Source organism: Lepidothrix coronata, unplaced genomic scaffold, assembly GCF_001604755.1.
Source record: "Lepidothrix coronata isolate B3197 unplaced genomic scaffold, Lepidothrix_coronata-1.0 Scaffold124, whole genome shotgun sequence".
Taxonomy (NCBI): Eukaryota; Metazoa; Chordata; class Aves; order Passeriformes; family Pipridae; genus Lepidothrix; species Lepidothrix coronata.
The window spans coordinates 663,354-691,245 of NW_016690304.1; the positions used below are offsets into that span (position 1 = coordinate 663,354).

Sequence of the window (27,892 nt, forward strand, 5' to 3'; positions counted from 1 at the left end):
GTAGAGAAAAATAACAAAACCACCAGTTTAAAGATGATAAAAAAAATAAATTCATGTATTCCATTTAATTTACCCTGCTAATTATCAAATTATGAGCAGATGCAAATTTAGGGATTATACTTAAAGAAGATAAAGTACTTGTTCCAATCTGGTGATAATACATTGATTTTCATCTCCCCTTGTCACGGTTTGAGTTTGTTTGCTTTGTGATATTTAATTTGTTAGCTCTGTACGTTGCTGCTTCATTTCGCCTCCACTTCAAACAGCTGAAATTTGAGCCTTCAGAATGATGATTGCAATGCAGAACATTTGAACCTACATTTTTGATCGAAATTACTGAAAAACTTCTGCCAGGAGTTCTTAAGAGCAAGAAGGTACAGGCTCCAGAGCATACTAGATCCCTTTTAAACAAACCCACTGCCCTCGCTGGCAGAAATCCATGCCACTACCTAGAATATTGGTTACATTAAGGAGTTCAAGACAAGAGCTTCGTTTTTCTGACAGTTTTTACAACTGTTTGTCCAGACAGACGAGGTCTGCAGAGACAAAGCAGTCTTTTGAAACAGGGAACTATGAAGAGTTTTCTTTATAATAAAAAATGAAACAATATATGGCCATATAAACAGAGGCTCAGAACACACATCATTTAGATGGTTTTCCCACCCATACCTGTAGCTACACTTTGGATTGACCTTAGTATTTTCAGTACATAAGGGAGTACAGTGTGCTTTACTGCCTCCAGCTCTGGGGTCCCCAGCATCAGAAACACGTGGAGCTGTTGGAGTGAGTCCAAAGGAGGCCACGGAGATGCTCTGAGGGCTGGAACCCCTCTGCTCTGGATGCCTTCAGAGACATCCAGAGGTGGGAGAGCTGGGGGGGTTCACCTGGAGAAGAGAAGGCTCCAGGGAGACCTGAGAGCCCCTTCCAGGGCCTAAAAGGGCTCCAAGAGAGGGACTTGGGACAAAGGATGGAGAGACAGGACAAGGGGGAATGGCTTCCCACTGCCAGAGGGCAGGGATAGATGGGATATTGGGAAGAAATCCTTCCCTGTGAGGGTGGTGAGACCCTGGCACAGGTTGCCCAGAGAAGCAGTGGCTGCCCCATCCCCTGGAAGTGTCCAAGGTCCTGGTCTAGTGGAAGGTGTCCCTGCCCATGGAAGGGGGTGGAACAAGACAATCTTTAGTGTTCCCTTCCAATCCAAACCACTCTGGGATTCTGTGGTTCATTTCTCCCCTCCCCTGACTCCAGTCTAGCTCTGGGACCTGCATCCCATAAATACAGCATCAATTAGCCAAAATCATAGGAATTTAACGAAATGTCAGCTGTAAAAACCAAGACTATCATTTCACCTTCACTTCAAAAAGATCTGAACTCTCTAATTCACACACTGATAATTTCATCTACTCCTGGAGTGCAACCTCAGGTGACAACAATGTGGGTAGAAGAGAATATTTACACATTTGTACAGAGAAAGAGCAACAAGGACAACAAACCAGAAGATGACACAAGGGGAGGAAAAGAATAGTCATCTTACAGTTCTGCACCATATAGAAAAGAAAAAAAACCAAAACCCAATCGTAACTAACTCAAACCTCCATCTCCCAACATGGACTGTGAAATGAGGAGATGATGTTTGTGACCTCACACCCATCACCCAGGCTGGGCAGGATCACTGTCCATGCACCAGAGGAGATTCTGGAAATCAAACATGCCACAGGTATAAGCATAAAACTCTTAAAACACATGCAGGATTTTCTAAAAGCAGCTATGAACACAGGATCCATAAATGCAAGCTCAGGACCTAACACAAAGTTTGAAAATATATGCAGAGAGTTTTTATCTGCAACAAAACTTTGCATTTATCTTATATGAAGCTTGTCTTCAAGTGTTGGGCAAGTGACAAGAAAAATAAATTGGTTTGTGGCAATTAAAATTAAATTAAGATTAAAATTCAAGTCCCATACATAAAATATAAGTAAATTTTTCCCTTCTGGGCAAGTGACAGAGGCAAAATAGGTTATGATTTACAGTAGCAAAGCACCAGCCAGAAGAGTGAGCACACTTAGGAATAAGCTGAATATTGATAAACACACCTTAGAGCCCATCAGCACTCCCCAGCTCCAACATCAGAACAGGTGTTGAAACCTATCCAGCAAGTCCTATCAGCAGTTAAACTAAACGTATTTGTGTAAAGATGGCAATGCAAATAGTGATTCTGGAAAGCAAAGTCAACACAAGAGTTGCTGAAAAGCAGATTGTCTTCCTTATGCAATGTAAGTGGTGGTTGGGAGAAGCATGTAACACACCTCCAGGAGATCAGCAGACACAAATAATCTTCCAAAGGACAGGAGCATAATGGATATTAAAGAACATACAGACTTGACACCCTGATAGTATTCCACCATCCAGAAGACTACCAAATGATTTGGCAGAAATCTGCCTGAATATTGAGAATAAAGAAGAAACTGGAAATACAAATACATTCTTCTCAGTCCTGATTCCCGAGAGATGATTGAATATAGAATAAAGAATGTAGAGAAAACAGAGAATAGAGAAATAAACAGCAATATGGGAATTACTTTTTTGAGTGTGATACTCAAATTAATTCAGGAAAACTTGCTTATTACAAAAACCCCTCAATGCAGAACACTCACCCTGACATCATCCAGGTTCAGCTTCATCTTGTTCTAGTGAGACATCCAAGAAATCTTTAAGACTACAAGAGCTCCACCTTTCCCCTTCAGCTAATATGCATTTAACTGAGCTGTACATTAATTTATTAATTATCTGGCTATGCCAGGTTTTCTCAACTGACCAGTTTTATTTTGCCCTCCAATGGTGGCCATGGGAAAGAAGTGTGCCAGGTGTTATACCACTTTACCTAGAGAAAGCTGATGGAAAATTCACCTTGGTAACTCAAGGGCAAGAAGATTCAGCAGGAAGTCAGAATTCTTTTTTTCACCCTTTCCTTGTTTTCAGCAAAGAAGTCTGACCAGATCTTGCTTACAGCTGCAGTTTTTCCTCCTGCACGATGCCGTAATTGTACACATGAATTTGATAGTTTGCTATCTGTGTGTCTCATCTGTCTCTATTCTCTTCCAGTTGCCCACGCAAGTTTGGAAAAAAATAAATAATTTTACATTAATGATGGGTCTTGTATCAAAATAGATTCTGACATTTCTTCATTTAAATCAGTTGTTTATTTGACAAAGTTATTGGGGGGGGGAGAAGATGCATATTTCGCATTTTCCATCTTTCCTGGCTTGCCTTCTCCCAGCTGTCTGTCCAGAGCACAGAGTCAGCAGCTTCACTGCCATTACCCTGGTTATGTACTCACAAATTAAGGGTGAGTGGGAGTCCCCAGCAGCAAGTCCCACTCTGGGCAATCACAGAATCATTAAGAGACCTTCAAGATCATCCAGTCCAACCATCAACCCAGCACCACCATAACCACCCCTAAAACATCTCACTAAGTGCCACATCCAACGGAGTCCCAGCTCTGGGGAATGGTCACGGCACTGCCTGCAAGAGTGGGCCCCCCACTGCCAAATGACTAAGGTCTTTGTAAGACATAAGGCCACGTGATCAACCATGAACAGGCGAAACAAAGAGCTGTTCAGGGCCTTCTTTCTTATGATTAAGGAAGTGTCTACATGCAGAGCTATCACTGCCCTGCTCTGAACACTATTTCAAATCATTTGACTGAGACACCACAGAATAGACTGCTACAAACATGCAGAACTTTACTGATTAACTCACCATTATTTCTTTGCCAGGTTCTGTCATCACTTCTCATTAAAAATCATTTCATTCCACAGCTGTCCTATTGACTTATAAAGTACTAAAGGATGTCAGAACCTGGCACAGTACGGGTTTTTCAGACAAAAATACAACTGTTGGAATTCAATCATTTAATTTTCGCCTCTTTAAGTAGGCTGTGTTATCTATCAAAAAGATACAACTGGAAACAGCATACTGTGATCATTAGAGACAGAGAGTGACAGTGACATCCAATCGCCCTCGGGTTAGCAAACATTAGACTCCATGGAAGGTGGCACAGGTCCAACACAGGTTTGGCTGAGCTAACAGGAAATGAGATGATGGGGAAATGCCAGAGGAACATTCTGATGAAAGACCAAGTGCTGGTGCTGCCCCTGGGTCAGGAGAACCCCTGGGATCAATCCAGGCTGGGGATGAGCAGATGGAGCAGCCCAGGCAGAAGGCCCTGGGGGTGCTGGTGGGGCAGAGGCTGGACCTGCCCCGGCCCAGAAACCCTCCGTGCCCTGGGCTGATCCCCCAGCGTGGGCAGCAGGGCAGGGGGGGATTCTGCCCCTCTGCCCCTCAGGGGAGACCCCCCTGCAGAGCTGCCTCCAGCCCTGGGAACAGCCCAGCAAGGACATGGAGCTGCTGGAGCCAGTCCAGAGGAGGCCCCAAGAGGATTCGAGGGCTGGAGCAGCTCTGCTGGGAGGAAAGGCTGGGAGAGTTGGGATTGTTCAGCCTGGAGAGGAGAAGCTTTGGGGTGACCTGATCGTGGCCTTCCAGGGCCTGAAGGGGTCGACAAGAAAGATGGAGAGAGACTATTTCCAGGGGCCTGGAGTGCTAGGACAAGGGGGAATGGCTTCCCCCTGCCAGAGGGCAGGGTTAGATGGGATATTAGGAAGGAATTCCTGCCTTTGAGGGTGGGGAGGCCCTGGCACAGGTTGCCCAGAGAAGCTGTGGTTGCCCCTGGATCCCTGGAAGTGTCCAAGGCCAGGTTGGACGGGGCTTGGAGCAACCTGGGCTACTGGAAGGTGTCCCTGCCCATGGCAGGGGGTGGAATGGGATAAACTCTAAGGTCCCTTCCAACCCAAACTGTTCTGTGATTCCATGACAGAAATGAGTCAGTGCCTTATGCTGGCAAAAGGTTCAAGAAGCACCTTCATTACAACCCAGGTAACAGATGCAACTTTTATCTTACCAAGGTAATTTGAGTTCTATGCTACATCATATAAATTCAAGATTATAAAGTATCTGAAAAAATAGGTAATTGTTAAATACAGAAACTAATTGGTACGGTCCTGCGAGGCACACTCATGCTAATTTTACATTAGAAGTAAAGCAGGATTCTGCAATAAAATGGTGACCTTGCAACACAAGTGCAGCTATTCTCATCTGAAAATGTTCCAGAGCTTTCACTGAAAGTTAGTGTCCAAGTTTAAATATACCAGATATTCTGCCTCAGGAAGTAAATTCCCCATGAGTGTTCATTAAGGTAATGTTTCAGACTAGGTACAGACCCTTTTTTTTTGTTTGTTTGTTCAATTATTATGCAGTTTTAAATGCATAAAGTATTTATTTTCAACTAAGAGTTACCCTTCAGTGCAGGCTCCTTGGAGAGTTTAAATCCCATCCTTTAAATTCATCTGCAGGTAAAACCTGACTACTGGACTGCAGTATTCCAATGAAAACAAAATGAACAAACACAGCAGGAAGTTTTGAATGACATAGCAGCAGCAGGGTTAAGTAACCTTTTCCAAAACCAGCCACCTAAACATGAGGGATCAGAGGAATGCAGCATTTCCATTCAGCTCCAGAAGTTATCCTGTGGTCATCTGGTTCTTCAGAAGGAAACCCAAACTGTGGGCAAGTGGCTTTACAGTTTAAGCCATAATCAAAGTCAATTTGCTGCAGGTTGAACTTTTAGAAGAGAAGAATGCAAAAAATCTCCTCAAGCTGACCATCTCCTCCCAAAATCCTCTTTAACACAGTGTGAATAGGCAGTTCCCTCCTGTGGAGGCTGGACGAGCTCCCAGGTGAGTGCTGGCAGCCCTTCCCCAGCAGCACAGTGTGGGTACAGTGTCAGGACATGGCAGGACCACAAACCCTCAGCAGCTGCAGCTCTGCTGGAGAAAGGGCCAAAAACGCAGCAGAGCACAAGGAAACAACTGCTGTTCAGTGATTCTGAATCGTTTTCAAAAGCTGGGAGAGAAGCCATGTCACCTGTAACTGCGCCACTGAGTCCCCAAAGCAGCCTCCAGCTCACCTGTTCTCACTTGTTCCAAGGGTTATCACCTTCCCCCCCCCCCCAAAACAGCCCAGAGCCTTGTGAGCCCAACATGCCCGGGGCACTAAGGACCAACCACTGAATGAGGCAGCAATGGAAGGGGAGGAGGCCACAGTGCCTCATCTCAGTTCTCATCAGAGGACCTCAGCAGACATGCACCAGATGACTCCGACCACTCCAGGACAAGAAACATCATTATCAGGGAGAGAGCTAACAGAAAGTAGGGATCCTGATACAGGAACACAGGGTGGTCAGTCTTCAGTTCAACCTCTGCATTCCTTGGGAGAGCTTCTAGGATAACTTTCCAGCAAGGTGGTACAAAGCAGGCTGCAATCAAAATTCCTCACCTCTGGAAACAGAACAAAGCTGGTCTGGAGGGGCCAGGTATCACCAATGGTGTTTTTAAGACTTTGTGGAGAGCAGGAAATCAAACATTTATGGAGAACAGTAATGAAACAAACACATTTCCTCATTCAGCCTTCATCCTCAAGTCCTTGCACCTGCATCTATCAGCATTAAACTCCATCAGAGAGCGTGGGAACTTCTGACTCCATCTTAAAACACTTCTACTTAAAAATCCACCCAATGCCTCCTTCCTTTTCCCAAAACTGACATTTTGCTGGCAGTGTAAGAAGGGAAGCTACCCCTGTCTGAAAAAATACCTTCTAAAGGGGCAGTAGGCTACATAAAAATTGGCACAATTTTGTAAAAACTCACATTAAATTTACTCTGAAGCAAATGTTAAGTAAATAAATCTCTTTCCATAGATTACTGCTGAGTGCTACTGGACACAGCTGCCATTGGGTTTTTTTTGGCAGACTTCTCCTGAAACAAATACAAAAATTTATTTGGCAGTTCCAAGCTTAAAGAATAGTAAGTTTTATTTTGATTATATGCTTCAAAGTGACATTCACACACTGTCCCCATCATGGGCATCTGGCATGCCAGGAAAAGCAGTCTGATGAATTCTGGCAGACAAAAGACATTGCTTATGCCCACTCCAGCACTGTTGCTCATGTGTGGGGATTTTAGGGGGTTTTTTTGGTGTTTGTTTTATTGTTGTTTTGTTTTATATAGTAAGCATGTAGATTTGCTCCCAGTATAGGAACTGGTGAGCAGAAAGACACTCACATAATTCTAGTTCCACTCATTGACCTAACACACATCATTTTAGATCAGCATAACAGAAAAGAAATTCACTTATTTTAGCCATCATTCAGGTTTTGATGGCATGAATGCCCTATGTGGAGATACTGCTCCTCTAAAATTCAGTAGCAGGTCCCCTCAATGTGGGCTTAAGGCACAAAAATTATTTATGTAGTTTATCCAGTCCCCTTCTGGTAAAAGCTCGGACTCTGCCTCCTAAAAAGTACAGGTATTGGGTTTCTTTCAAAACAAGTATAGAAATGCAGCTGAAAATTAAACCATAATCACTTTGGAGCAGATTAGAAAATGTATATTAAGAATGTACTTTTAAGTTTAAACTCCTTACAACAGCTCAGCAAACATATCTGCAAGTTGACCAATCCATATCACAGAGTCACTGAATTGTTTGGGTTGGGAGTGACCTTAAAGACCATCCCATTCCACCCCTTGCCATGGGCAGGGACACCTCCCACTAGCCCAGGTTGCTCCAACCTGGCCTTGGACACTCCCAGGGATCCAGGGGCAGCCACAGCTTCTCTGGGCAACCTGGGCCAGGGCCTCCCCACCCTCACAGGGAAGTCTGTACTGTTGACCTGAGTCTCCAAACTTGTTGGTCCAAACACAGCCAAATATCTCAGCATGTGCAGCACCACAGATGTAACAGGATCCGAAGGGAGCTCACACATGTAAAATTAGGCTTTTCCTGCTTAAATGATGGAGTTGGCAAGAGCCAAAATATTCAACAGCATAAAGCAAGCACAGTTTTAGTTTTGTGCTTTTACATAAACAATACTGAGTAGCTTTCAGAACTTACCTACACTTCATACATACATATATACATATCTATCTGTAGTTACTTTTCATTATACTCTCCCTTCCAAAATATATTTACAGAGAAAAAGTCTCCACAGAATTCTGAAATTGCAGCACTAGACTTCATCTTGGAAAATCTGGACTACAGGAGTCCATTTACTGTTTTATGGGCACAGAGTTTGCAGAGGAATATCTTTGTCATGTGCAGTAAGCCCAGGAAATTTCCCACATTTGCCATTAACAACTCTTCCTTTAAGTGGCCCTGTCACTCAGCAATTATTGCACACGTCATTGCCAGTTAACCCCCTCTCTCCAAGTGTCTCCCTCAAGCAGCAAGATGATGCATTTGGAGATTATTTACAGGATGGGTTACAGGGAAAACATCAGGCAGAACCTTCAAATGCAGTAAAACAGCCTATTTAATGTGTCACATCCAGATAAAATTTAAACGTTTGGATACTGGGCAGACAGAGATCTGTAAGGACACAGCAAAGGCCCGGCTCCACTAACTGGAGAAACCAGTCACTTCCCAAAGCACCCACAGCACCAAAAATCCTGCCCTGCGTCAAAGTTTAGCGGTACATAAAATTACTGCTTTTGTACCCAGAGCCAGGCACCCTGAGCTCAGCAGGGTGACGTTCCTGGATGTTTAATGCGCTAAATGTCACAGCTGGGCCCACAGACACGCACATGCACACACGGCCACAGGCCCCCCTGGGACATCCAACCCCTGTTACAGTGCCAGCACGGGGCAACAGAGCTTATCCGTGGCTCCACTTGCTGAGAAAGGATATTTTAATCACATTGTCTCCTCGTTAACTGATACTAAACAGAAGCACTAAGTCAGATTAACACAGGCAGTGCTACATCCCTCAGCTGTCCTGCACAAATCTATGAATTTAAGAAAAATTAAGATTTTTTTTTTTTGCCAGAAACCAAACTATATAAGAACGCTGTGAGATAAGTATCATAAATATATGCAACAGTAAGTACAATGCAGCCCTGTTTCTTCAGGTTTATTGTGGTTCCTGCAAACAGTTAGATACAGGAATTGACGTAAATCATCTGTTATAGCTTCATCATATTTAAAAATCCATTAACCATTGAGCCACATTGTCCTGGTGATAGCTATGAAAGGATTTTAAATGCTAATTTTGTTTATTTTTCTCCCCCAACTGACAGTCTGTGTCACTATTATAACCCTTCACTCCTCCAACTGCAACCACAACCATTCAATTCCCAAATAATACCCATTAGCACACTCTTTTCTCAGTGTAACTTAACATTTGGTGTCCTTCCTGCAATTTTTATTGCGTGGCCTTTTCTCTAACCCAGGGCTTAATAATATGAGCTGGCAGCTGCTATTTCTGCAGCCTTCTGGACAAGACTATAACTTTCCTCTTGTATCCACTTTATCTGTTACTTTATATGATATCAATGCCATTTGGCAAATGTGCAAAAAGTGAATTGTCACATCTTTCATTCTACATTTTTTTCCAAAACTACACACTTGCTAATAACTGGTTTTCCATTACAACAGAATCACTCCAATTGAACAGTATCCTAAAAATAACTGCCAAAGGAACTTTCACACCTTTCTTCGCTTTTCATTAAAAAGCGAAGAAATAACAGGATCTGCTCATTTTTAATAGGCCTCCTCATTTTTAAACACAGCCTTTTCTTAGACATTAAAAATATGTAGGAATTACAAATTGCTCATTACTCTATCAAGAACCAGATCCTAAAAGTGCACACCAGCCTCAGACAGCCTTTCCCACTAAATCATTTACCCACCGAGCATCCAGCTCCTTGCAACGTTGAGCTACAGGCACTGCTGGCGACCAAAAACCTCCATGTTTTGCCCTGCTCCTGACCAACATCAGAGCCAAGGGAAATAACAGGACCAACTGCTGTTGCTGCTGAGACAGGTGAGAGGAAGGAGGACAACTTAATATCCAACCTCCCCTGGCACAGCTGGAGGCCGTTCCCTCTCCTCCTGCCTCTTGTGCCCTGGGAGCAGAGCCTGACCCCACCCCACCCCCAGCTCCACCCCCCTGTCAGGGAGTGGCAGAGAGTGAGAAGGTCCCTCCTGAGCCTCCTTTTCTCCAGGTTGAACAAGCCACACTTCTCATCCTCTTCTTCCTCACAGGCCCGTATCTCTGCAGATTAATAGATACTCTTTTGCACAAAAGTTTTGTTAAATAATAACACTTCCCCCATGCCCAACAAACTATCTCAAATCCAAAAAGTCCTCTGATCCAGTGCCAGTGTGGCAAAACGTGAAAAAGTAGCAACTTGTGCCAGCGAAGTGAAGAATGGCACATGGCATCAGGTTGTCTCTTCCCATCAGACTTCTCTTGGGGACAGACACAGGCACCCTGGCACTGGAATCAGCTCACACAGCCACACAAGCACTCACTCCGTTCTCATGGGAAATACAGAAAACACATCTATCTTCACCTGGCCACCTCCCACACCTTCCAGGTGATGAGCACCTGTGATGAGCCCTGTGGCACCAGCACACTCTGCACACGTGGTGGGCAGCAGCAGCACAGCTGTGGCAGGCAGCATTACTAATAACCTACATAAGGAACTGAGATTAATTGCACCTCACCCTCAGGGTGACCCTACACCCAGATTCCATTGCCACAGTTAGAGCCTGAGAAATCATAACAGTGCAACTGTGCCAGACACCTTCCACTAGCCCAGGTTGCTCCAATTCCTGACCAACCTGGCCTTGGACACTTCCAGGGATCCAGGGGCAGCCACAGCTTCTCTGGGCAACCTGTGCCAGGGCCTCCCCACCCTCTCAGGGAAGGATTTCTTCCTATGAAACAACACTCCTTAATATTCAAAAAGGGATCTTCTTCAACAGATAATATACAAGAACACATAACATATTCCAGTGTGTAAGAGCAACTCCACTGCACTGTGTGAAGCATGTCAGAATTAATGCGGTTCTGATCAGTTTTAAATAATAGAAATACTACTGTGTGACACCTTGTAAGCACCATACTCCCTCCAGGACATGCAAACCTTTGTTTTCTTGGGAAATTTTTTGCATTGCCAATTTTATGGTGCTCAACAATATCCCATGCACATCAAGTAACACTTGTGGGACAGGAAGAGTCCAAGACAATGTCGGACGTCATGGTAATGAAAATTTAAACGACCTTTTCCTTGGGAAGAAAACCTTCAAAACCAGTCTCTGAAATGGGCCAAAGTACCTAACCTTGGAAGAAAGATGGGATATTTGGCTGCTTGTTTCATTGAAGGCACCCTCTATCCAACAATTATGCTACATAAAGTAAGCAGGTATCAAATAGCATGCCAAAAATTCATACTGAGAAACACTCCCTCACACAAAACCTGGGCCACACCTTGGCACAATAGATATAACTCATCTTGCTGCCGGTGTGAGGAGAGCAGAAGAGGAGCATCTGTAGCCACACCAGCACCTTAAAGACTCCAAGTTCTGTGATCAGGAAGGTACTCATGGGGCTGCATCTCTGTCCCTGAAATGTCTGCTCTTGGTGCAGTAGCAAAACAGACATTTTTCACACGCTGAAAACCAGCGCACCATGATTTCATTTGGACAAACAACTAACACTTCCTGCTGGCTAAAGCTGCACATGCTGCAAACACTGCTTTGACTTCTGCTCTGCCTGGGCAACTCCTGCTGTCCTCGGATGCTCCCGCCATGGCAGCCGTGTTTCATCACCCAAACTTCCATGCACGAACCTCACGGAGAGGTTTGGCAGGAGTGTAACTGCTAAATGAGCAGCAATCAAGTCGTTCACCCAATCAGTTTTCTAATTCAGCACAACTGCTATAAATACCACCCGTTATTACTGAATGTAGCTTTTAGGGGGAAAAAATACACGCAAACTTCCTGCTGAAAGCTAATCTATGGGAAAATTATACAGAACATCACATTAAAATCTAAGCAAACACTTTGGCACCCTCCTAATGTATGTGCATAGATTACTGGGGTGTACTTCCAGGATAAGTACCATTTGATGTTCAAATTATTGGTGGATATTTAAAGTTGATTACCCTAGAGGTAAGATATAATTGGTAAACAAGGAACATATACAGAACAACAACATAATAACCACAAATTGTATTTATTTCACAATTTATTCCTATAGTCGGGACAATAGTTCAGTCAAGATACTAATTATATTTTTGAGCAAACAAAATGAATTCGGAAGCACCAAAGGCATCGTTTTTCATCCTATGGCATTAGGAGGTAAGTGGAAGGCCTTACTGGACTTCCCTTTCACATCCCCACGGGTAATGCAGCGCTCCTTTGGCACCTGAGCTGCACTGCAGGCACGGAGACACAACAGGAGCTCTCAGCAGGTAGAGCTTTCTGTGGGCTGTGGGTACTCGGGGCCACCCTGTGCATCCTCCCAGGGTTACCTCCGCAGAAAGACCTGCACAGCCCAGCAGTAAATCTGAGGGCTTAGCTCACAGCAATCCAGGCAAGGAAAACTCGGTTGGTCACGGCAAAGGCCGGTATCTATTTCAGCAGCAAAGATGGAAGAATAAACATGCAGCAGCAGATAGCAAGAGGAGAAACAAAATGGATGGAGGTAATAAGAGAATAAACAGAGGGGAGACACTGGTGTGCTCACTAAATTACTGAAGAGATCCATCAACTCGCAGATGTGATGGCAGGGACATGTTCACTTGGCTAACATATATATTTAATTACCTATATTATTTATCCTTTTCAATGTGGACACCTTGTCTAGACTGTTTGATTACATCCATCTGTAAGCTGCCTCTGGCTTTCCTCTCTCTTTTGTCTTATTTTTGAGATGACTTTCCCTACACAAAATGGTGCAATTCCGGTCTCCTTCCATATGTTTGCCTCTTTATCACTGTGAGACACTGACAAATTGCTGTTGTTTGTTTTTTTCCCACTGATGACCTGAATTAGCCACTACCAGACACAGCAGTGCTGGCCTGCCAGGCTCCAGGGATGCTGGAGTTACAGGGCCCCTTACAGATGGAGAAGAGCTCCATTTTCTGTGGGTGTGGGGTGTTGAACAGGTACCCTCATTGCCTTCAACACCTGATGTTGGCTGGCAGGCGAAGGGATTATCTGAATTAGGGAAAAGACCCTCCACGTTGAAAGCAGGACTGAATATTATGGATAATAATAAAAAGTAGATTAAAAAAAATCATTAAAAAAAAAAAGGAAGGCTATTTAGACAGTCTCCTTTCCACTTATTCATGCTTGGGGCATCTGTTAAATGCACAGCCTGGCTGGATTTGTGTCCAAGGCAAGGTTGGATGGAGCTTGGAGCAACCTGGGCTAACGGAAGGTGTCCCTGCCCATGGCAGGGTGTGGAATGAGATGAGCTGTAAGGTCCCTTCCAGCCCAAACCATTTCATGATTCCATCTATGATTTGTATAGAGGACACATCGGGACCTCCCCATGAGACCACCAGCACATTCAAAGCACAAAGCAATGATCTTCTACAGGAAAGTAAACGTTGTCAATCACTGCTGAAAGACAAGGTGAGAATCTCACAGAAAATTCCCTGCCAACAGATGCACTAAAAGAACTTGGAGCAGCAGTATGAGCCTTCCTCACATAAAGAGGAGACTCCAGCAGTGAGACAGATGTGCAATAAAACACTCAGGAAGAGGGACTGGGTTCTGGTTAAATCCTACCCAGAGCAGCCATATAGGAAGGCTAGCTAAAGCCCACTTCAGCTCTGATGTAAGCAGTGGGAACATCCACATGCAGCTGGGACACTATGTAAATTTATTCATTTAAGCTGTCACATTAACATGGGAGCAGGGAAAAAGCTGCTAACTGGAAGAGCGAGGAAAAAAGCCACGAGCCCTAGAATTGCATGGCTCAAGGACACAGTAGCAAGAACAAAGTGTTTCACAAAACACTTCTTTTTAAAAACGGGAGCATACTCAGAACCTGTGCTCCTTTCAAAGATCTGGCACCAATTTCATGGAATCATAGACTAAGAAAATGGTTTGGGTTGGAAGGGACCTTAAAGATCATCCAGTTCTATCCCCCTGCCATGGGCAGGGACACCCGCTCCTAGACCAGGTTGCTCCAAGCCCTGTCCAACCTGGCCTTGGACACTTGGTGGGGGCATCCACAACAATTCCTGGAACACTTGCTGCCTGCAGGCACATTTTGAGACCAACACTGTTAGTGATGCCCTAAGGTGGTCCCAGCTCCAGTGCCAACTCTCTGCCTCCACATCTCTCCACAGAATCCACTGCTCTCTCCTTAGAGTGGCTTTCACTGCAAAAAAGTATCGTCCATAGGGTTTGTAAACTCCTTTTAGAACAAAGGAATCATAAAAAGTCCTACCTGAGGTAGTAGGCTGGGTGAGGTTTCCCACCTCAGCTAAAAATGCAGATTTTGCAGATCTCCAATGCAGATGGAGCCAGTTACAAAGAATACAAACACTTTTATATGCCAAAAAAGCCATACAAATGCAACTCTACTGACTACAGAAAAACCCTCAAAAACAGCTACCCCTCCAAAAAGCCAACAAGGATTTACAGACAGAGAAAGGAAATGGAAAAAATTACTTGAATCGCCTGACATAACAAAAGACAAACACCAGGAATAATCATATTTTAATGGGAACCTAAATACTGATTTTAACAACTTCAAGAATCTCATGCATGCTTTTGTCCCCTCATTATTTTGATTTCATAGGGTATTTAATAGAACTTTATGCGCTTCACTGCAGGGAGAGGAAAAAGTGTTTTTATTGAGCATTAATTCCTTTATTGCACATTGGTGGTAGCAGACATCTCCACCACCTGTCTTAAAAGAGCAGAGTTTCTAGTGCTGCTCTAAAACAGCATTAGAGACACAGGCACACTGTTTTCATCATTGTTTGCTTTTCAAAGCAGTCAAAAGAGCTGTGCTCCAGGTAACAGGTGTTCCTAAAAACCCCGTGAACATTTCAGTAAAAGGCATTTGGAATTCAAACACAAAAATCCTAAACTCACTTAGTGACACGGTGGCTTAACTTTGCCAGGTGCAATTTCTAAATTTTTCCATTGAAGATGCATTAAAAAAAAACCAAAAAACAACCCCTCCCCTAACACAGCTTTGCCAAAAGCTCAGGCTTTCAAATTACTTGAAATTATATCACAAATCAAGAGCTTGCAAGAAATATGGAAAGATTCTCTGGTAAGTACATGACACAGATAATGGAAACCAATGTAATCCAGGAAATCCAGTTCTGCTCAAAGTGAGAAAGTAAAGACAGTTGTCTTCCTAGAAAGATAAAAACTGACAGCCCAAGAAAGAACTGAAGGTCTTTATCACAAAAGAACAGTTTTCTGATGTATTTTCGAGTACTGAAAAATCTAGGATTTGCTTAACAGCTTTGCTGGCAGACCTCAGAGACACAGAACTCAAAGAGATTACATAAAGTAGTGTATATCAACTCACTTTTTATGCATAAAAACGTGCCTGCCCGTGTCTGATGGTGGGAAAGGCACACTGGTGGTATTAAACACAAGTAGAGGCAGGTGCAGTCCCCTATCTTTTATTAAACTAGGGAAGCACCATTGACACTGCAGCTCAAATCCTCAGTGGCTGTGAGGGGATGAGGAATATCACCCACCGGAAAGAATTCCAAACTGCAGCTCTGCATTTCTGTCACACTGTGCAGGCTGACAGAGCAAGCAAGTGTACCTCAGTCCAAGATTGTACAGGCAAAGAATTCCTTGGGTTTTTGAGATAATCAGGCCAGATCAGTAACTAGGTAACACCTCGCAGCATCATGCTGTGTCAGCTCACCTGCATTCCAGCTCCTCGGTGCTAACAGCAGTTTGTCATTGAAGCATCACAACTAAGAAACAAAGAACCAAACTGCATTCTTTTTATAAGTCATAACAGTTCTCTTCAGCAACCTAAACCATTCCACTGTTCTGCTCAAAAACATATTCTTGGATTATTTTCGTAGATTTCCTCAGCTTTTTTGCTGAGAAGGGCAAGAGCCTGGGCAAGCACAGCAAGAAACAAAAGCTATGATCAGAGAGCCCAGAGAGGCTCAACATGCCTTCCTTGATACCAACAAGAAAGCATGCTCATCCAAAATCCCTCTTCTTTTCCCATAGCATAGGTTCATGGTGTATCTCACTATCCCTCCCCAGCTTGACTGACAACAGAGGGACTTTCCATCTTGTCCTCTCTGCCTGTTCCTGCTTCCCAGTTCTCTATGCCAACAAAAATCTTGTCCCTTTCTTTTCTTGCTATTTGGAAAAGATGTTACTTAAATCAGTATTTTAACTCATACTGGGTAGATATAAAACATGATAGCACCAGGAGGAATACTGTGACACACAAAAATTCCTGAGCTTTCAGTGTGCACACCATTAGGTAGTTCTGCCAAAGGGCATCTCTCAAATTTAGGAAGATATTAGCTGTGGAGTCCAAAAGCACAGCAGTACAGATATTATTATACAGAACCCATGTTTTGGGCTAGCAAAGGCAATCATTCAAAGCAGCAGCTCATCAAAAAGACCCTCAAGAAGCCGCCAAAGCTCTGTAGCTCCTGTCAACAAGATCCTGCAGGGAAAAACAGAAGTGACAAAGGAAAAAAAATTCTCTCAACTTTCAGCAGCAGATCAATGAAATACATCAGTACATCTCATCCCTTAGCAGACAACATTTGGCCTCATGGAACGTGCTATTAGACAAAATTGGCAAGAAAACCTCTCCAAAGCACAGGACCATCACAGCCCCAGCTCCACAGATAACTGAGTTCTGACCTAACACAGAGTTCTGATACAGGAAGATCTAAAGACAGAACACCAGCTCTGAAGTACAGGTTTGCATTTCTCTTACCATTACACACTTCAGGCCTCCGTGTGTGATTAGCATGGGAGAACAATGCAGAAATATGTTAACGGTAAACCAGTTTTATTTACAGGACACTTGTCTTTTGTCTAATTAAATTAAAGGAGAAAACTGGCTTTGGATGGCTTGGAAAGATAAGGGAAATTAAACAGGTTTGGTCCAGCAGCCTATTAGAACCTCCTCAGGCAACTGAGTGACCTCAGAGGAATGAGAACACCGTATTTACACAGGAATATTAAAACATGTCTCATAACAGTCTAGTACACAGCCTATAGAGAAAGTAATCACTTCTCTGGAGGCAGCACTGCCCCAGTGCAGCTGGTACTTCATCAACTCAGAGGATTCTCAGGCCACTGCAGACAGCACATCCCCCAGGCTGGCTGTCCCTCCACTCCAGCAGCAGAGCTGCTCCAACAGCATTTGCCTAATTATTAACCTGGCAAACGTCAGTCAACAACTTCAAGAACCCTGTCAACATTTCAGACGACTTCACTGTGACCAAAAGCCTCATCTCCCTTGGGTTAAGCATACTTGAAGATCTCAGGAGGAAGCATCCTTGCTGGGAGCTGTGCCCTTGGCCAGGTGAGAGGCTGCCTCACCTGACCTGCAGAGACACACGGGCCTTTCCTCTGGCCCCTACATGGAAATGCAGAAAGCAATTAAGAAGCATTTATAAAGAATGTGCCTACATTTATAAACAAGCCACAGGACTTTTTTATTCCCATCCAACATGAATCAGTTGCCAGAAGAATTGCAGCCCTGCTTGTGCCTCTTCATTCAAATTCAAGGCTACAATGCGAAGGAAAGCAGTGCTCTAGCTTTAACAACACTGGCTAGGTAAAATAGAAGGATTGCCTTAAGGAAGGAACAAAAAGCTTTCTTAAATGATGTTACAATTACTGCTTTTGGCTTCCTCGCTTAGGAATAGCTCTGGCACTCAGGCACTGAGAGATTCCTGTTGTTACAACAGGGGATCAATGAACATTGCTCATTCCTCGTCTCCCACACTCAGTTAAGCACCAGTGACTGAAAGTTGTGTTTCCCTCCCCCAGCACAAGCTTTAGGTGATATAAGCCACTGTTATCTATCCTGATGGGTTTCATGCAAAAAATATCTTTATTTTTTTGAAAAAAAAACCCACTTTGTGGGAGTAGTACAATACACATTGGGTACATCATCATAATGCAATCAGAGCAGTATTTTGTTTGACAGTTTAGAACATAAAATTATATTGGATGAAGGGAGAAAAGTTTTCATGCAATAATAAATGGTACGATCCTAAAATAATCACTCAGTTTGAATACATCTTTAAAATATATACTGGTTTATTGTTACTGGTATAGAGGGAATTCTTACTCTGTGCTAGATAATGTCAGGTGCTCAGAATAATAATTTTTCATTTTCTCCTTTTACTCCCACTTTCCACCCAGCAGTAACATATCCCATTATCTGTTTCACGCTAATTAGCAACAACAAAAAACCCAGGTATTTTAACACAGGTCCTCTTTTTATGTTACACAATGTAAACTGGATGGGCAACATAAATGAAAGGGGGAAAGAAAAATAAAACCTTTAGAAAGATTAGAAAAATTACTTTAAATTCTGAGTGGAGGCAAATTTCATGAAATCACAAAGGTTGAAAAAGACATCAAAGATCATCAAGTCCAACCTTTGACCGAGTCCATCCTCTCACCACATGTGAAAAAAGGTATATTGGTTAGTATTGCCTTGCAAAATCAAATGATTTGCCTAATTACATGAAAAAGTGCTATCTATGCAGATAAAGACCAAGAGAAAAGCCTAATTATTAATTAACACATCTCCTTGAATCTTGTACTTCAGTGAAACATGAAAAGGAGTGTTCTATCAGACCTGCCAAACAGGTACGAGTAGCACAGTTAAAATAAAAAAAAAATCTTAGCAAAATTTCTCTTCAGAATCCAGAAACTTTTATAATCACAGGCACTTTTGGAAAGGTAAATAAGAAAATACAGAGTCAGAGCAGCGTGGGAGGCTCAGCAGCTTCTTTTGGGAAGGTATTTCTCCTGAGTTTGCCCCCTGGCACATCCTCCACCACTGCAGACTCACAGGCAGCTGATTAGAGCCAAATCTCCACAGCTGTGCTGTTGGTGACCATTATCACCCTCCAAACCATTCACACTCACTATGAAATTCTATATACTTTATTTCCCCCCCCAAATTCTACAACCACAAGTGGTGCAGTGCTGCGAATACTCACTTTTATGGGGGGGGGATGTGCTTTCCAGCAAGCTGGCTATTCATTAGTAGAACACATGTTAACTAATATTTTCAATTAACTTTCAAAGTCCCAGCAGTTTGGGAGTGCTGGCTCTGCCCTGGCCTTGGCTTCTCTGCAGCAGTAAGCAGAAGGCTGGTCTGGCAGGGAAAAAAGGAAAAAAGCCTCTATCTTGTGGTCGGATCCAGCAAACTGCTTCAGAAGTGATGCTCTGCTTAGACAGGACAGATAAGAGTAGGGGTATCAGCCCTAAAGAAGACACAAATGCAGTGACTATTCAAATTACAAGAAAAAATACCCTGTCAAAAGGAATATAATCCAGGATAACATACAGAAACAAAGGCAGCTGGGCTTTAATAGACCCAGCGCCTACCAGCAGATAAACTCCCAACCCTGAAACTGCCAAAAAAAGCTGAAGAGAAATTCAATAAAATATTTCAAGTGGGGGGGAGGGGGAGAAAATATTACCAGTACAAACCTATTCAACAGTTCTTTAAAAGCATCTCTGTTCCCATCAGCATCCAAAAGCAGAGCATCAGAGCAGGGCCAGCCTGTTCAGTGCACACGGAAAGGACTATTAAAAGCACTCTCCCTTATGCTGTTATTAACCCACATCCACTGGCATTCATGAGCCAGGGAGGCTGCTGAAGGGCCATTCATCAAAAATATAATTCCCAAAATGAGGAAAAAGGAGAAGAGCCGTTTTAAAGGTAAACAGCATTTATTGCTTCAGTTTAAAGGTGGCGTCCTTCGGGTCGTACTGCCTGCGGAGGTGGCTGTACGTGCTCCAGCACAGCATTAACACCTCTGAACATAGGACAGGCAGCTCGATCAAGAGGCAATTTCCCTTCGCACTCATTAACTAGAAAAAGAAGTTAATGTTTTCCCAGTGATGAAAAATTAGGATGCCAGACTTAGAGACCTGCTCCAACTGTTCCCTGCAGTATCAACCACTAACTACCCTTGCAATCCCCGTGAATTTATCTAATGCACTATTCTAACTTCCCCCTATGTATCTCCTAAACTCCCTCAATGTAACCAGTATTCTCAGCTCCCTCTGATACCCAGAAATTACCTCTAGTTAAGAGGTGGCATAAAGTGTGACTGATTCAGAGACACACATCCTGAATGGTCAGAAAAGTTTGATACAGTCAGGAACTGCTGAACCCACACCACAGTTTCTCTGTCACTAATACCAATTTGAGTAGGATTTCTACAGCCAGACGCAATTTTCCTTCAGATTAAGTAAATGAGATTTGAGATCTCTACTCCCGTGTTAAAACTGATCAGAAATGCATGATGGGGTCAAAAACCACGAGAGAGTTGTTGTCAATTGAGAAGGGGGAAAAAACCCTCAGCACTTAAGACTGCAGTGAGAACCAAGACTAAAAATGTTGTCAGTGCCATGATCAACAACTTTGTCCATGATACAGCAGAGCAGGAAAGGATCAGCTGAGGTTTCAAAGGCTGGTGATCTCCGCTATCTACATTTTTCTGTTCTCTTTCACACCATCCACTGAGTATTCTCTCAGTATAAGGAGGGAGGCATTGCACAGTACTGCCCAGCATCAGCATGTTCTGTGCTGGCTGCCAAGGAGCAAAAATTAGACACTGAAAGATGCCAGTGATGTCTTTATTTGCTACCCTAAAAAAGATCCAAGAACATCATTTAGAGTATTCATAACTTTGGAACTATCAGCAGGCCATGCAGATGGGTTTAAAAAGAAGATTTTTTTTTTTCTCAGGGACTGAGGAGGGCGTTTCAACAAACATAAGTTTTCAGATGTGTTTTCCCTTGTCATGGCATGGCATGGCATGACATGAACAGACAAGTGGCTTTGTAAGGCATTTGAACTAGAAGGGCAGAGAAGGGCTGTGCTGGAGGAAATCAGCCTTCTGCACGAGAGCTTTTCTGGCACATCATGCTCCTGAGCTGGGTCAGCATGGCTGCTTACAAAAACACAGTTCATGCTTTGAAGGCAATGAGCACTTACTCATAGTTGGGGGTTTACAGACAGCTGACACTTTCCAAAGCTAATCTAGCTGTAGGAATTAAACCTCCATACATGATGCAGCACATTTACCATCGGATTATTAAGGTGCAACATCAGCACCAACATTAATCTACACTTTTTATAGTGTCCAAACAGTAGATGGATGTGAAACATCTACTACCTGAAGTGCTGAAAGAAATTCATCTGCTCAGGACACTGTGCAACACCACCTTGAGTTCAGCTACCATCAACTTTTGTGGCCAGCACGCTTAACACGAGAACCACAGCTCACTTGTTTTCACAGAAGGTGCTGCATCAACACTGATTGTTCATTCACTCTGTGAATTAATTCTAGATCAAATGAGCTGTTGGCACTTACCAACAGCTGCTCTTCTTCCCTAAGCAGCTGTCAGACAAAGGATACCCTGTCATAAGTCACCTCCACATTACGAACCACCAGCACTGCTGAAGGTTGAAAGCTGAATTTGTGTTCAGCAGTAGCTGTTGGTACAACTCTTGAGCCACAAGAACTGTCCTCTCTACCACCATTCTAACAACTATTTCGGTAGATAATGTAGTCCTAAAAAACAGAATAAGGTAAAGGGCAGCAGCAGCCAGCATTCTGAACCGCCTGCCTCTGCAGCAATGCTCCGAGGTGGATCTGCACCCACCTTGTGCCTTCAAGGCACCACAGTGGAATAAACTCCTGAAATGTGATGTTGCTTGCTGCTGCAAAGTGCATCAGTCAAACTTTTCTATCTGTTCCTTCATTTACAAAAAGAAGAGAATAGTACCAGCTATACCAACTGCACAGCAGTGTTGAAAGGATTAATTAGCTAATATCTCCACAGTCCTAAGCATGCAGAACATCACAGATGCACAGTGTAATTACTGTTATTAGGTGCCTGATTTCTTTGACTCATTGGGACAACACACATTTTATCTGTCATTTTTTTCGTGGCACAGAAGTCTGCCGCCAAATATGCTCAGCTAAAAAGGAACCCAAATAACATGGCCTAAACTAGCCTTTAAGGTTTTTTTATTTTTTTTCAAGCATATATCATTTCTCATTAGTAATCAGGGATAGAAATCATGGGCTGCTGATAGCCACAAAGCCTTAAAGCTGGCCACAGATGAAGGCTGACAAAGGCTACTGACCTATTTGCTAAGGGCAGTACCCTCCTAAAAACCATGTCCAAAACTGAACTGTGCTGGATCTGCTTTCCCTGACTGCTAGAAATGTTCATAAAGGCATTAGATGCTGGCCAAGTCAGCTCTAGATATATTAATTTGATAGAAAGTTCTCTTCCTTAGGGTGTAGCGATGTGGCTGGGATCAGTAAGGGCACTAAAACATCAACCAGACACAGTATATTAGTCACACATTTTGAAGAATGCGTTAAAATTAGGATTTCCCTTCTTATTGGTACATTACATGTATATTCTAAGACCTCTGAGACCTCCTGCTTTCCTGAAAGAAACTAGAGAATAGAGGAAAGTCATCGTGCCCAAACAGAGATTATAGCCACTGTAGACTCAAAAGATAAGTCAAACTACAAGAAAGGGGATGAGAGTTTGTTTTTCGTGGAGAATCTGGGGGAAAACTTTGGCAGCAGAGGAGCCAAGAGGAGTGTGATAAAACTGAAAGCTGTACTTGCATCCATGTGTCCAGTATGATGCTAATTCAATGTTAATAACTTCATACTGAGAATCACAGAGGATTCCAGGATGTTGATATTCTCTCTCAACTGTAAAACTCAGTGCTTTCCATAGAAATTTAGGTCAGTACACAATCATAGACACAAGCCTGATGAACACATTAAGCAACAGTTTAAAGCAATGCTAAACCAAACAGCTGAAGAAATACAGCATGTAGAGATGTCACCAAAGGTCAGAGTAAATTCACTCTCCTGTAGATTTGCAGTTGGATATACAGCACCAGGAATCATTGGTGTTCTGTAAGAAAAGCACAGTAACAGACTCACAAAATCCCAGACTGGGCCAGACTGGAAGGGACCACAGTGGGGATCTGGTCCCACCTCCCTGCTCCAGCAGGGCCAGCCCAGAGCACAGGGCACAGGAGTGTGTCCAGACAGCTCTGGAATATCCCCAGGGAGAACACTCCATCCCCTCTCTGCTCTCTCTTCAGGGCTGGGTCACTGCCCAGCCAACAAGTTCTTCCTCCTGTCCAGCTGGAACTTCCTGGCCATCAGTTCCTGCCCGTTCCTCTTGTGCCATTGCTGGGCCCCCCGAGCAGAGCCTGCTCCATCCTCTGCCCCCTCCCTGCAGCCCCTCCAGACCTGGCTGAGGACCCCTCTCAGGCTCTGCTCTGGAGGCTGAACAGCCCCAGCTCCCTCAGCCTTTGCTGCTCCCAGAGCTGCTCCATCCCTTGGGCATCTCCTGCGCTGGCCCCGCTGCAGGAGCTCCCTGGTCCTGCTGTGCTGAGGAGCCCGAGCTGGGCCCAGCCCTGCAGATGTGCCTGCCCAGGGCTGGCCAGAGGGGCAGGATCCCCTCCCTGCCCTGGTGCCCCCCAGGATCCCACTGCCCTCCCTGTCCCCAGGACACACGGCTGGGCAGGGACAGCTGGTTGCCCACCAGGAGCTACTCAAAGTAACACAACAGCCCCGGGAATGCATCTACTGAAATTGGGCTTGGGTCCTTACATTAGCTATAGTCCAGCTCAACAAACACTTATGAGGTCGAGGGATTGACAGGGAATCTCCAAGGAATGTCACCTGGCAGACTTTCATTCCCCCAGAACAAGCAGCAGCCACAGGTAACGTGGAATTCTATGGCAGAGTCGCAGACGGTGTCTCCGGTAGCAGCCAGCTGGGATCATTTAAATCAACTTTAAGGATAACACCACAGTGCAAAGTAGGAAAGCACAGCACTGCTCTCACAGCTTCTTGCTTTGCCCAATCTGTCAGCCCCAGAAAGCTGCTTGCAGAGCCTATCACTCACAGCTCAAATTCCACCTCTGCATGATTAGCTGGCATTAGCGAAAGCAAATCAATGGCTTGATTGCAGATTTGCCAAACAGAATGGCAATATGCATGCATTAGAATGATTAGGCAATTTGCAACTTCATTACCTCCTTTAGAGACACGTGAGCTATTACCCTAAAAGTGTCACACAGATTTTAAATAGTATTGAAATATGGAGCTGCCCTATTTTTTCCCCGCAGAAGTCAACATGATGATCAACAGCTGACACACTGAGGCAAAGCCTGTCCTGCCAGGCCCCTATGATGGCCTTGACCATACTACCATTCACCTGTTTTAAAGTAAAAATTTAGAAGGATTTTGAAAATGCTTTCAATAGCACTATCAAACCCAGTGTTAAGACTCTTCCAGTGTTTGCACTTCGTAGGAACAGCAGGTTGGCACAATATCATTCCACAGTGAAGATGAGCACAACCCACAGCTGAGTGCTCCAGTGCAGTGCACAGGTGGGATTCCTGCCTGAGGCAGGGAACCTCATGAGAGCAGCAGGTGTGCTCCTCTGTGACTGTCCCACCACTCCAGGGGCCCTGGCATCACAGGTATGAGGCTGTGCAAGCAGAACTCCACAATGACAGGGATGACTGCTCATCTGGCACTGGAGGTGTCACAGAGGTTGAGGTGATAAAGTAAAAAAGGCATCAGAGTCCCTTCTGAAGGGAACATAAGGCTTAATATGCAGACCAGAGCACTCCTTAGGGAAGAAGTCTCCTGGCTCCCTTGGGCTTGGGTTAAAGATGTGAAGAGAAAGCTTCCTACTCTGGTACAGCCCTCGGATTATTCTCCATGGGATAATGAAGTTGTCTGAGGGCAATCAAGAGAGACTTTGGGGCCTTGGAATAACTGGTTAAAGGATCAAGAGCAGAAGTAGTGCTCTTCTCTATCCTTCCAGTTTCTGGGAAAGACGAGGAAACAGGAGGAGCAGATCAATACCTGGCTCTGAGCCTGGTGTCACTGGCAGATTTTTGGCTTCTTTGATCATGGCTTGGTTTTACACAAAAGCAGTTCAGTTTTGGGCCCCTCACTACAAGAAGGATATTGAGGTGCTGGAGTGAGTTCAGAGAAGGGCAACAGAGCTGGGGAAGGGGCTGGAGCAGGCTGAGGGAGCTGGGGGGGCTCAGCCTGGAGAAAAGGAGGCTCAGGGGGGACCTTCTGGCTCTGCAACTCCCTGACAGGAGGGGGGAGCCGGGGCAGGGGGGGGTCGGGCTCTGGTCCCAGGGAACAAGTGATAAGACAACAAGAAACAGCCTCATGTTGTGCCAGGGGAGGTTTAAATTAAATAGTAGGAAAAGTTCCTTCACTGGAAGGGTTGTAAAGCATTGAAACAGGCTGCCCAGGGCAGTGGTGGAGGCACCATTCCTGGAGGGATTTAAAAGACGTGTAGGTGTGGCACCTGGGGACCTCGTTTAGTGGTGGGCTCAGCAATGTTGTCTTAACAGTTGGACTTCATGATCTTAAAGGTTTCTTCTTTCCTAAATGCTTCTATGATTCTCCCAGGGCCAAAGGGCAGCACAAATGCTAATGGAGTGAGAAACTGGGTGTGTCAGAGTCTACCTGATCACCAGCAAACAAAATTACAGGCAGCAGGAGACGGGCATCCCAAGAAACAGCCAATTAGGAATCTTATCCTCAGCTCATGGCTGAATGGAAACAAACTACACGGCTACAGACAGACCAGTATTTTCAGCTAAATCACGGAAGCTTTTGGAAACCAAAAGTAGTTTTTGCAGACAGAAAATTATTATTCTTACTCAGCACTTGTGAGGTGAAAATTAGCAGTTACGTGCCACTCCAACCACTGTGTGGTTGTTTAGAAGAAACCTCTGGCTTTTACTTTATGTAAAATCCATTCCAGAACGGAGTCTGCAGTCTGAACAGTAACCTGCATTTTATTCAACCACTGTGCTTACATTTTTAATGACAGCTCTCCTGTGCATCCTCTTTAAGCTGTTGTTCCACAAACACGGGGGAAATGCCCTATGTGCTACAAAATGTAGCAGCCCCCTTGCCTGCTACCCTGAAACTTCAGACTGTCTGCTGTAAAAGTAACTAAAATTACTGCTTTAACACTTAAATGCAAAGTAAAAGCATTCTTCTAGATTAAATAATTTAATGGGGAGAAAATTTCCCCACATCTAGAACAACTTGCAAATACCACACCTTTGACAGGCAAACAGTGAAACCTCTTTATATAGCCTTGTCTAAAATACCTATGCACATGCAAACCCAAGAATACAAAGCAGGGTATGTCGTCCATTTAAAGATCTACCAATGTGCTTGCTGCTGAAGAAAAAAAATAAACCAAAACCAAAAAAGTTTCCAGAAAATCTTCTTAAAAGCAAGAGTAATATCTATCATTCAAGTTCTACTACTAGAGTTCATCTATGCCTACCTGTAAATAAAAGATTGTAATCTAGTTTGTTGCAATTAGGTATCATTATAGTGTTCTATTTTATGATTTTATTCATTAATGAACTGAAGCGATTTCAGATATCAATAATTACAGTGTCTGGTAATTTTAACAAAAAGCTCCACAATAAAACGATAATTCAATAATTCAAGCTAATAAACCCTCACCCAAATCCCTCTCTCAAATATAAATTACCAATTAAGTACCACAAGGAAGATTTAAATCAGAAGCCTTATGAAATCTATTTTAATATTTACAAGCAAGAACACTGCCTAGAGCAGATACAGATGCTTTGGTGGTTTGTCCTAGGAGCTGATCCACACAATATTGCCACAGGCTGCCAAGGTGGCCAAAAAGCACCTGCAGATTCCCACATACACCAAACCCACCTTACACACACCTGTGTAACCATATTAGGCTGATGCAGTTGGACTGAAGAAGCTGCAAGATGAACCCCAGCAATGGCCCTGCCTGTGCTGTACTAATTTGCAATGAATTTCCTACCAAAAGTCAAATTTAACAGCCCTTCTGCAGCGTCGCAGTTGGGTTACAACAGTTGTTTTCAAATCAGCAGTTAAAGAAAGCAGTGCCTTGAACCCTAATACTTGGGGGCTTGTTTGAAAAATTAAGAAAGCAGCTAGTACAATTGTTCTTTTTAATCTGTTTGACAGCTTAAAACATCAAGAACAGTAAAAGCATGTGAAAGGTCTGTGGTTTGCAACTGCATTTAATTCCAGCACAGAACTGCCAGGTTGAACACACATGCACAACTTCTCTATTACATAGGATTTACTCAACCAAGATATTGATACTTCAAGGTCAGTTCACACTGTATCATACACTGACATCTACTCCTCTTGTAATACCCCATGTCACTGTGCCTTCTAAGAATTCAGACCCACGAGTTCTGTCTCTCATACCTGCCAACTGCTACACCCAAGCAGATGTTAAAAACAGCCACTGAGAATACAAAAATGTTGTTATTATTTGTTACCGCAGTGCGAAATAGGCTTCTTAAAATGCACTAACATTCATTAGGACTATTGGAAGAATTAGGCAGTTACTCCTGTGGGTGCAGAAGCAAACAAGAAACAAAGCAGCCCAATAAAATTAAATACTTGTAGGATGACCTTAGGAGACAGAGAGCTGTCTCGGGCACCAGCTGGAACATCTGCAGAATCATCTGTGGCACAAGTGTATAACTGCTGTGGCAAATAAGCTCTAGAGAAACACCTGTGGAGAAATGAATGGTAAGTTCAAAGAAACCAGCAAATAAGGTTTCTAGTTGCAGTTGTTTAGAACTGCAAATTTGGCATATTGTGACGGTGAAACCTCTAATATCATAAAACAAACTTGGAACA

At 43.8% G+C, this 27,892-nt stretch overlaps 1 protein-coding gene and 1 long non-coding RNA gene across 10 annotated transcripts in view; one reads left to right on the forward strand and one right to left on the reverse strand.

Moving 5' to 3' along the window:
* PCDH15 (protocadherin related 15) overlaps positions 1–27,892 on the reverse strand; it is a 688,108-nt gene that overhangs the window by 607,631 nt on the left and 52,585 nt on the right. For 7 of the 9 annotated variants that reach the window (XR_001876630.1, XM_017826138.1, XM_017826145.1 and 4 more), the window contains exon 1: positions 1,350–1,386. The exons of 1 other annotated variant lie outside the window; for it this stretch is intronic. The gene's annotated coding sequence lies outside the window, so the exon portion shown is untranslated. Of the gene's footprint in view, positions 1–1,349; positions 1,387–1,586; positions 1,604–27,892 lie in introns of those variants that run through there. One more of the 9 variants, XM_017826139.1, reaches the window with a different exon arrangement.
* LOC108502803 lies at positions 4,006–6,735 on the forward strand. Its single transcript, XR_001876631.1, has 3 exons — positions 4,006–4,071; positions 4,874–4,961; positions 5,409–6,735. It is a non-coding gene; the product is annotated as an uncharacterized LOC108502803 (long non-coding RNA).